Source organism: Arachis hypogaea, chromosome 16 (assembly GCF_003086295.3).
Source record: "Arachis hypogaea cultivar Tifrunner chromosome 16, arahy.Tifrunner.gnm2.J5K5, whole genome shotgun sequence".
In the NCBI taxonomy this organism is placed as follows: domain Eukaryota; kingdom Viridiplantae; phylum Streptophyta; class Magnoliopsida; order Fabales; family Fabaceae; genus Arachis; species Arachis hypogaea.
Window position 1 is genome coordinate 68,119,940 of NC_092051.1, and position 9,848 is coordinate 68,129,787.

The window sequence follows — 9,848 nt, forward strand, 5'->3', positions numbered from 1 at the left end:
AAAAGATAAGATAGAAGATATTTTTGAAAAGATATGATTGAGATTAGTTTTTTGGAAAACGATTTGATTTTTAAATCTCAATAATGACTTGATTCATAAAAAATCACAAGATATGATTCTAGAACTTAAAGTTTGAATCTTTCTTAACAAGCAAGTAACAAACTTCAAATTTTTGAATCAAAACATTAATTGATTAGTTGTTTTCGAAAATTTGATTTAAAAATAAGAAAAAGATTTTGAAAAATATTTTTGGAATTTTCGAAATAACTAAGAATTTTGAAAAAGATTTGATTTTTGAAAAAGATTTTGAAAAAGATAAGATTTTCAAATTGAAAATTTGATTTGACTCATGAGAAACAATTTGATTTTAAAAATTTTTGAAAAAGTCAATCCAAATTTTCGAATTTGATGAGAGAAAAAGGGAAAGATATTTTTTTTTTGATTTTTTGAATTTTTATGATGAGAGAGAAAAACACTAAAAAGATGCAATGCATGAAATTTTTAGATCAAAACATGTGATGCATGCAAGAATGCTATGAATGTCAAGATGAACACCAAGAACACTATGAATGTCATGATGAACATCAAGAACATATTTTGAAAAATTTTAATGCAAAGAAAACATGCAAGACACCAAACTTAGAATTCTTAATGCTTACGCACTAAGAATCAGAATGCATATGATAAACATGAAAAGACACAAAACAAAAAATCATCAAGATCAAACAAGAAGACTTACCAAGAACAACTTGAAGATCATGAAGAACACTATGAATGCATGATATTTTCGAAAAATGCAAGATGCATATGCAAGTGACACCAAACTTATAATGTGACTCAAGACTCAAACAAGAAACAGAAAAATATTTTTGATTTTTATGATTTTCTAATTTTTTTTGTATTTTTTTCGAAAATTATATGAAAAAGAAAAAATAAGGATTCCAAAATTTTTAACATGAATTCCAGGAATCTTGCATTCTTAGTCTAAAGCTTCAGTCCAGGAATTAGACATGGCTCACTAGCCACCAAGCTTTCAATGAAAGCTCCGCCAAAACACTAGACATGGCCAATGGCCAGCCAGCTTCAGCATAATTCAGACATGACACGCCTGACATACCCTACAGTCGTGTAAGAGCTGATGGTTGGAAGCCTCAGTCCAAAAGAATTTAGACATGGCTTTACAGCCAGCCAGGCTTCACATGCTTCATGAAACACTAGAATTCATTCTTAAAGATTTTGAATAAAATTTTTGAAAACGTTTTTATTTATTTTTTTCGAAAATAGATGATAGATTTTTGAAAACATTTTGACAATTTTGAAAATAAAATAAAAGGAAAATTACCTAATCTGAGCAACAAGATGAGCCGTTAGTTGTCCAAACTCGAACAATCCCCGGCAACGGCGCCAAAAACTTGTGCACGAAATTGTGATGTCCAGGCTCAAACAATCCCTGGTAATGGCTCCAAAGCTTGGTGCTTTGAGCTTAATTCATAATTGTCACAACTTCGATACAACTAACCAGCAAGTGCACTGGGTCGTCCAAGTAATACCTTATGTGAGTAAGGATCGAATCCCACGGAGATTGTTGGTATGAAGCAAGCTATGGTCACCTTGCAAATCTCAGTCAGGCGGATTTAAACATGATATTTTATTAGATTAAAATAAACAATAAAAGGGATAGAGATACTTATGTAATTCATTGGTAGGAATTTCAGATAAGCGAATGGAGATGCTTTTCGTTCCTCTGAACCTCTGTTTTCCTGCTATCTTCATCCAATCAGTCTTACTCCTTTCCATGGCTGGCTTTATGTGATACATCACCACTGTCAACGGCTACTTTCGGTCATCTCACGGGAAAATGATCCAATGCCCTGTCACGGCACGGCTAATCGTCTGGAGGCATCACCCTTGCCAATGGCTTCATCTTATCCTCTCAGTGAATAATATGCTCACGCACCCTGTCACGGCACGGCTATTCATCTATCGGTTCTCGATCATGCTGGAATAGGATTTACTATCCTTTTGCGTCTGTCACTAACGCCCTGCAATCGCGAGTTAGGAGCTCGTCACAGTCATTCAATCATTGAATCCTACTCGGAATACCACAGACAAGGTTTAGACCTTCCGGATTCTCTTGAATGCCGCCATCATTCTAGCTTACGCCACGAAGATTCTGGTTAGGAGATCTAAGAGATACTCATTCTAGCTTAATTCATGTAGAACAGAAGTGTTTGTCAGGCACGCGTTCATAAGGGAGAAGGATGATGAGCGTCACACATAATCATCACCTTCATCACGTTCTTGGGTGCGAATGGATATCTTAGAAGAGAAATAAGAAGAATTGAATAGAAAACAGTAGTACTTTGCATTAATCTTTGAGGAACAGCAGAGCTCCACACCTTAATCTATGGAGTGTAGAAACTCTACCGTTGAAAATACATAAGTGAAGGTCCAGGCATGGCCGAGATGGCCAGCCCCCTTTTACGTGATCAATAGATCAAAGGCTGATCAAAAGATGCCTAATACAATAGTAATAGGTCCTATTTATAATAAACTAGCTACTAGGGTTTACATGAGTAAGTATTTGATGTATAAATCCACTTCCGGGGCCCACTTGGTGTGTGTTTGGGCTGAGCTTAAGTGTAGCACGTGCAGAGGCCATTTGTGGAGTTGAACGCCAAGTTCTGTGCCAGTTTGGGCGTTCAACTCTGGTTTTGGATCCTTTTCTGGCGCTGGACGCCAGATTTGGGCAGAAGGCTGGCGTTGAACGCCAGTTTACGTCGTCAATGCTTGGCCAAAGTATGGACTATTATATATTGCTGGAAAGCCCTGGATGTCTACTTTCCAACGCAATTAGATGCGCGCCATTTCGAGTTCTGAAGCTCCAGAAAATCCACTTTGAGTACAGGGAGGTCAGAATCCAACAGCATCAGCAGTCCTTTTTCAACCTCTGAATCTGATTTCTGCTCAAGTCCCTCAATTTCAGCCAGAAAATACCTGAAATCACAGAAAAACACACAAACTCATAGTAAAGTCCAGAAATGTGAATTTAACATAAAAACTAAGGAAAACATCCCTAAAAGTAACTAGATCCTACTAAAAACATACTAAAAACAATGCCAAAAAGCGTATGAATTATCTGCTCATCACAACACCAAACTTAAATTGTTGCTTGTCCCCAAGCAACTGAAAATCAAGTAGGATAAAAAGAAGAGAATATACTATAAATTCCAAACTATCAATGAAACATAGTTTCAATCATATGAGCGGGACTTATAGCTTTTTGCCTCTTGAATAGTTTTGGCATCTCACTTTATCCATTGAGGTTCAGAATGATTGGCATCTATAGGAACTCAGAGTTCAGATAGTGTTATTGATTCTCCTAGTTCAGTATGATGATTCTTGAACACAGCTATTTTATGAGTCTTGGCCGTGGCCCTAAGCACTTTGTTTTCCAGTATTACTACCGGATACATAAATGCCACAGACACATAATTGGGTGAACCTTTTCAGATTGTGACTCAGCTTTGCTAAAGTCCCCAATTAGAGGTGTCCAGGGTTCTTAAGCACACTCTTCTTTTGCTTTGGACCTTGACTTTAACCGCTCAGTCTCAAGTTTTCACTTGACACCTACACGCCACAAGCACATGGTTAGGGACAGCTTGGTTTAGCCGCTTAGACCAGGATTTTATTCCTTTAGGCCCTCCTATCCACTGATGCTCAAAGCCTTGGGATCCTTTTTATTTGCCCTTGCCTTTTGGTTTTAAGGGTTATTGGCTTTTTCTGCTTGCTTTTTCTTTTTCTTTTTTTTTTCTTTCTTTTTTTTTTTCGCCTATATTTTTTTTTTCTGCAAGCTTTGTTTTTTTTGCTGCTTTTTCTTGCTTCAAGAATCATTTTTATGATTTTTCAGATTATCAAATAACATGTCTCCTAGTCATCATTCTTTCAAGAGCCAACATATTTAACATTCTTAAACAACAACTTCAAAAGACATATGCACTGTTCAAGCATACATTCAGAAAACAAGAAGCATTGTCACCACATCAATATGATTAAACTAAGTTCAAGGATAAATTCGAAACTCATGTACTTCTTGTTCTTTTGAATTAAAACATTTTTCATTTAAGAGAGGTGATGGATTCATAGGACATTTATAACTTTAAGACAGAGTTTACTAACTACTAATGATCATGTAATGAAGACACAAACATAGATAAGCACATAACATAGAAAATGAAAAACAGAGAAAGTAAGAACAAGGAATGAGTCCACCTTAGTGATGTCCTTGAGCTCTTCTATGTCTCTTCCTTGTCTTTTCTGCTCCTCCTTCATTGCTTTTAGATCTTCTCTGATTTCATGAAGGATGATGGAGTGCTCTTGATATTCCACCCTTAGTTGCTTCCAATAATTGTGTGGAATAAAATGTATCCCCTGAGGTATCTCAGGGATCTCTTGATTTGCAGTCAAATGTTCTACCACTGAGCTATAGACCTTTGATGGAAGCTTTTGTCTTCCCTTTCCTCTTTCTAGAGGCTTCTCTGGCCTTTGGTGCCATCAATGGTTATGGAAAAAACAAAAAAGCTATGTTTTTTACCACACCAAACTTAGAAAGTTGCTCGCCCTCGAGCAAAAGAAGAAAGAATAGAAGAATAAGAAGAAGATATGGAGGAGATGGAGGGAGATGTGTATTCGGCCATATGGGTGGGATTGGGTGGGAAAGAGATGTTGAATTTTGAAGGAAAGTGGGTGTTTGGATGTGAGTGGTAAAGAGTTAATAGGGAAGAGTGTTTATTGGGAATAGAGGATGATTGAGAAGAGAGAAGAGAGTGAGTGGAGGTAGGTGGGGATCCTGTGGGGTCCACAGATCCTGAGGTGATCCTGTGAGGTCCACAGATCTTGAGGTGTCAAGGCATTTACATCCCTGCACCAATTTAGGCATGCAAAATGCCCTTGCACACAACTCTGGGCGTTCAGCGCCAGGTTGGTGCCCATTTTGGGCGTTCAACGCCCATTTGCTGCCATTTCTGGCGTTGAACGCCAGAACCATGCTTGTTCTGGGCGTTCAGCGCCAGGATGCTCCCATTCTGGGCGTTCAGCGCCAGAACTATGCTCTGTTCTGGCGTTTGAACGCCAGACAGATGCTCCTCCAAGATGTGATTTTTCTTCTGCTGTTTTTGATTCCGTTTTTGATTTTTTTGTTTATTTTGTGACTCCACATGATTATGAACCTAAGAAAACATGAAAAACAAGAATTAGATAAACATGGGGTTGCCTCCCAACAAGCGCTTCTTTAATGTCAATAGCTTGACAGTGGGCTCTCATGGAGCCTCACAGATGTGCAGAGCTTTGTTGAAACTCTCCAACACTAAACTTAGAGTTTGGATATGGGAGTTCAACACCAAACTTAGAGTTTGGTTGTGGCCTCCCAACACCAAACTTAGAGTTTGACTGTGGGGGCTCTGGTTGACTCTGCTTGGAGAGAAGCTTTTCCTGCTTCCTCCCCATGGTTGCAGAGGGAGATCCTTGAGTTTTGAATACAAGGGAGTTCTCATTCCATTGAAGGACTATTTCACCTCTGTCAACATCAATCACAGCTCTTGATGTGGCCAGGAAAGGTCTTCCTAGGATGATGGATTCATCCTCTTCCTTTCCAATATCCAGGACTATGAAATCAGTAGGTATGTAAAGGCCCTCAACCTTTACTAATACATCTTCTACTTGTCCATAAGCCTATTTTCTTGAGCTGTCTGCCATCTCTAGTGAGATTTTAGCAGCTTGCAGCCCATAGATTCCCAGTTTCTCTATTACAGAGAGGGGCATGAGGTTTATCCCTGAACCAAGGTCACACAGAGCCTTAAAGATCATGGTGCCTATGGTACAAGGGATTATGAACTTTCCAGGATCCTGTCTCTTCTGAGGCAATGTTAGTTGATCCAGATCACTTAGTTCATTGATGAACAAGGGAGGTTCAACTTCCCAAGTATCAATGCCAAACAATTTGGCATTCAGCTTCATGATTGCACCAAGAAACTTGGCAGTTTGCTCTTCAGTAACATCCTCATTCTCTTCGGAAGAGGAGTACTCATCAGAGCTCATGAAGGGCATAAGGAGGTTCAATGGAATCTCTATGGTCTCTAGATGAGCCTCAGAGTCCTTTGGTTCCCCAGAGGGAAGCTCCTTATTGATCACTGGACGTCCCTGGAGGTCTTCCTCCTTGGGATTGACGTCCTCTCCTTCCCTTACAGGTTCGGCCATGGCACTTATGTCAATGGCCTTGCACTCTCCTTTTGGGTTCTCTTCTGTATTGCTTGGGAGAGTACTAGGAGGGATTTCAGTGATCCTTTTACTCAGCTGGCCCACTTGTGCTTCCAAATTTCTAATGGAAGACCTTGTTTCATTCATGAAACTTACAGTGGCCTTAGATAGATTAGAGACTAGATTTGCTAAATTAGAAGTATTTTGTTCAGAGTTCTCTGTCTGTTGCTGAGTTGATGATGGAAAAGGTTTGCTATTGCTAAACCTGTTTCTTCCACCATTATTAAAGCCTTGTTGAGGCTTTTGATCCTTCCATGAGAAATTTGGATGATTTCTCCATGTTGAGTTATAGGTGTTTCCATAAGGTTCACCTAAGTAATTTACCTCTGCTATTGCAGGGTTCTCAGGATCATAGGCTTCTTCTTCAGAAGATGCCTCTTGAGTACTGTTGGATGCAGCTTGCATTCCATGCAGACTCTAAGAGATCATATTGACTTGCTGAGTCAATATTTTATTCTGAGCCAATATGGCATTCAGAGTATCAACTTCAAGAACTCCCTTCTTCATAGGCGTCCCATTACTCACAGGATTCCTTTCAGAAGTGTACATGAACTGGTTATTAGCAACCATGTCAATGAGTTCTTGAGCTTCTGCAGGCGTTTTCTTTAGGTGAATGGATCCACCTGCAGAGGTGTCCAGTGACATCTTTGATAGCTCAGATAAACCATCATAGAATATATCCAGGATGGTCCATTCTGAAAGCATGTCAGAAGGACACTTTTTGGTCAACTGTTTGTATCTTTCCCAAGCTTCATAGAGAGATTCACCTTCTTTCTGTCTGAAGGTTTGAACATCAGCTCTAAGCTTGCTCAGCTTTTGAGGAGGAAAATACTTGGCTAAGAAAGCCGTGACCAGCTTATCCCAAGAGTTCAGGCTGTCTTTGGGTTGAGAATCCAACCATAATCTAGCTCTGTCTCTTACAGCAAAAGGGAAAAGCATAAGCCTGTAGACTTCAGGATCTACTCCATTAGTCTTAACAGTATCACATATCTGCAAGAATTCAGTTAAGAACTGAAAAGGATCTTCAGATGGAAGTCCATGAAACTTGCAGTTCTGCTGCATCAGAGAAACTAATTGAGGTTTCAGCTCAAAGTTGTTTGCTCCAATGGCAGGAATAGAGATGCTTCTTCCATGTAAATTGGAATTAGGTGCAGTAAAGTCACCAAGCATCTTCCTTATATTATTATTATTTTCGGCTGCCATCTCCTCTTCCTATTCAAAAATTTCTGAAAGGTTTTCTCTGGATTGTTGTATTTTAGCTTCTCTTAATTTTCTCTTCAGAGTCCTTTCAGGTTCTGGATCTGCTTCCACAAGAATGTTCTTATCCTTGCTCCTGCTCATATGATAAGGAAGAATGGACAGGAAAATGATAATAATAATAGAGATCCTTTATACCACAGTATAGGGATCCCTTTGTGAGTGGAAGAAAAGAGGGGGAGACAAAGCACGTGATGTAAAAGAAGAAATGCAACTGTGCGAATGGAAGAGATGTGAGATGAGATGTTAGGATATGAATGAATAAATAGAATGAGATGGGGGAGGAATAATTTTCGAAAATTATTTTGAAAAAGGGTTAGTGATTTTTGAAAATTGGTTTTTGAAAATTGTTAGTATTTTTTTTTCGAAATTTTTTTTTAAAATAAAAATAAAAATAAAAATAATTAGTAAATAAAAAAGAAATTTTTGAAAAAAGGGGGAGGTATTTTCGAAAATTAGAAAGGGAGAATTAGTTAGGTGGTTTTGAAAAAGTTAAGAAACAAACAAAAAGTTAGTTAGTTAGTTGAAACAAATTTTTGAAAAGATAAGAAGTTAGGAAGTTAGAAAAGATATTTTGAAAAGATATTTTTGAAAAAGATAAGATAAGAAGATATTTTGAAAAGATATGATTGAGATTAGTTTTTGAAAACGATTTGATTTTTAAAATCTCAATTAATGACTTGATTCATAAAAAATCACAAGATATGATTCTAGAACTTAAAGTTTGAATCTTTCTTAACAAGCAAGTAACAAACTTCAAATTTTTGAATCAAAACATTAATTGATTAGTTGTTTTCGAAAATTTGATTTAAAAATAAGAAAAAGATTTTTGAAAAATATTTTTGGAATTTTCGAAAATAACTAAGAATTTTGAAAAAGATTTGATTTTTGAAAAAGATTTTGAAAAAGATAAGATTTTCAAATTGAAAATTTGATTTGACTCATGAGAAACAATTTGATTTTAAAAATTTTTGAAAAAGTCAATCCAAATTTTCGAATTTGATGAGAGAAAAAGGGAAAGATATTTTTTTTTTGATTTTTTGAATTTTTATGATGAGAGAGAAAAACACTAAAAAGATGCAATGCATGAAATTTTTAGATCAAAACATGTGATGCATGCAAGAATGCTATGAATGTCAAGATGAACACCAAGAACACTATGAATGTCATGATGAACATCAAGAACATATTTTTGAAAAATTTTTAATGCAAAGAAAACATGCAAGACACCAAACTTAGAATTCTTTAATGCTTACGCACTAAGAATTCAAGAATGCATATGATAAACATGAAAAGACACAAAACAAAAAATCATCAAGATCAAACAAGAAGACTTACCAAGAACAACTTGAAGATCATGAAGAACACTATGAATGCATGATATTTTCGAAAAAATGCAAGATGCATATGCAAGTGACACCAAACTTATAATGTGACTCAAGACTCAAACAAGAAACAGAAAAATATTTTTGATTTTTATGATTTTCTAATTTTTTTTGTATTTTTTTCGAAAATTATATGAAAAAGAAAAAATAAGGATTCCAAAATTTTTAACATGAATTCCAGGAATCTTGCATTCTTAGTCTAAAGCTTCAGTCCAGGAATTAGACATGGCTCACTAGCCAGCCAAGCTTTCAATGAAAGCTCCGGTCCAAAACACTAGACATGGCCAATGGCCAGCCAAGCTTCAGCATTTAATTCAGACATGACACGCCTGACATACCCTACAGTCGTGTAAGAGCTGATGGTTGGAAGCCTCAGTCCAAAAGAATTTAGACATGGCTTTACAGCCAGCCAGGCTTCACATGCTTCATGAAACACTAGAATTCATTCTTAAAGATTTTGAATAAAATTTTTGAAAACGTTTTTATTTATTTTTTTCGAAAATAGATGATAGATTTTTGAAAACATTTTTGACAAATTTTTGAAAATAAAATAAAAGGAAAATTACCTAATCTGAGCAACAAGATGAGCCGTTAGTTGTCCAAACTCGAACAATCCCCGGCAACGGCGCCAAAAACTTGGTGCACGAAATTGTGATGTCCAGGCTCAAACAATCCCTGGTAATGGCTCCAAAGCTTGGTGCTTTGAGCTTAATTCATAATTGTCACAACTTCGATACAACTAACCAGCAAGTGCACTGGGTCGTCCAAGTAATACCTTATGTGAGTAAGGATCGAATCCCACGGAGATTGTTGGTATGAAGCAAGCTATGGTCACCTTGCAAATCTCAGTCAGGCGGATTTAAACATGATATTTTATTAGATTAAAATAAA

At 37.0% G+C, this 9,848-nt stretch overlaps 1 non-coding gene across 1 annotated transcript; it reads left to right on the top strand.

The window, feature by feature from the left end:
• The first annotated feature begins 7,014 nt into the window (after nt 1–7,014).
• Nucleotides 7,015–7,122, top strand: LOC112761898 (small nucleolar RNA R71). Its single transcript, XR_003182269.1, has one exon. It is a non-coding gene; the product is annotated as a small nucleolar RNA R71 (small nucleolar RNA).
• Nucleotides 7,123–9,848: the final 2,726 nt, after the last annotated feature.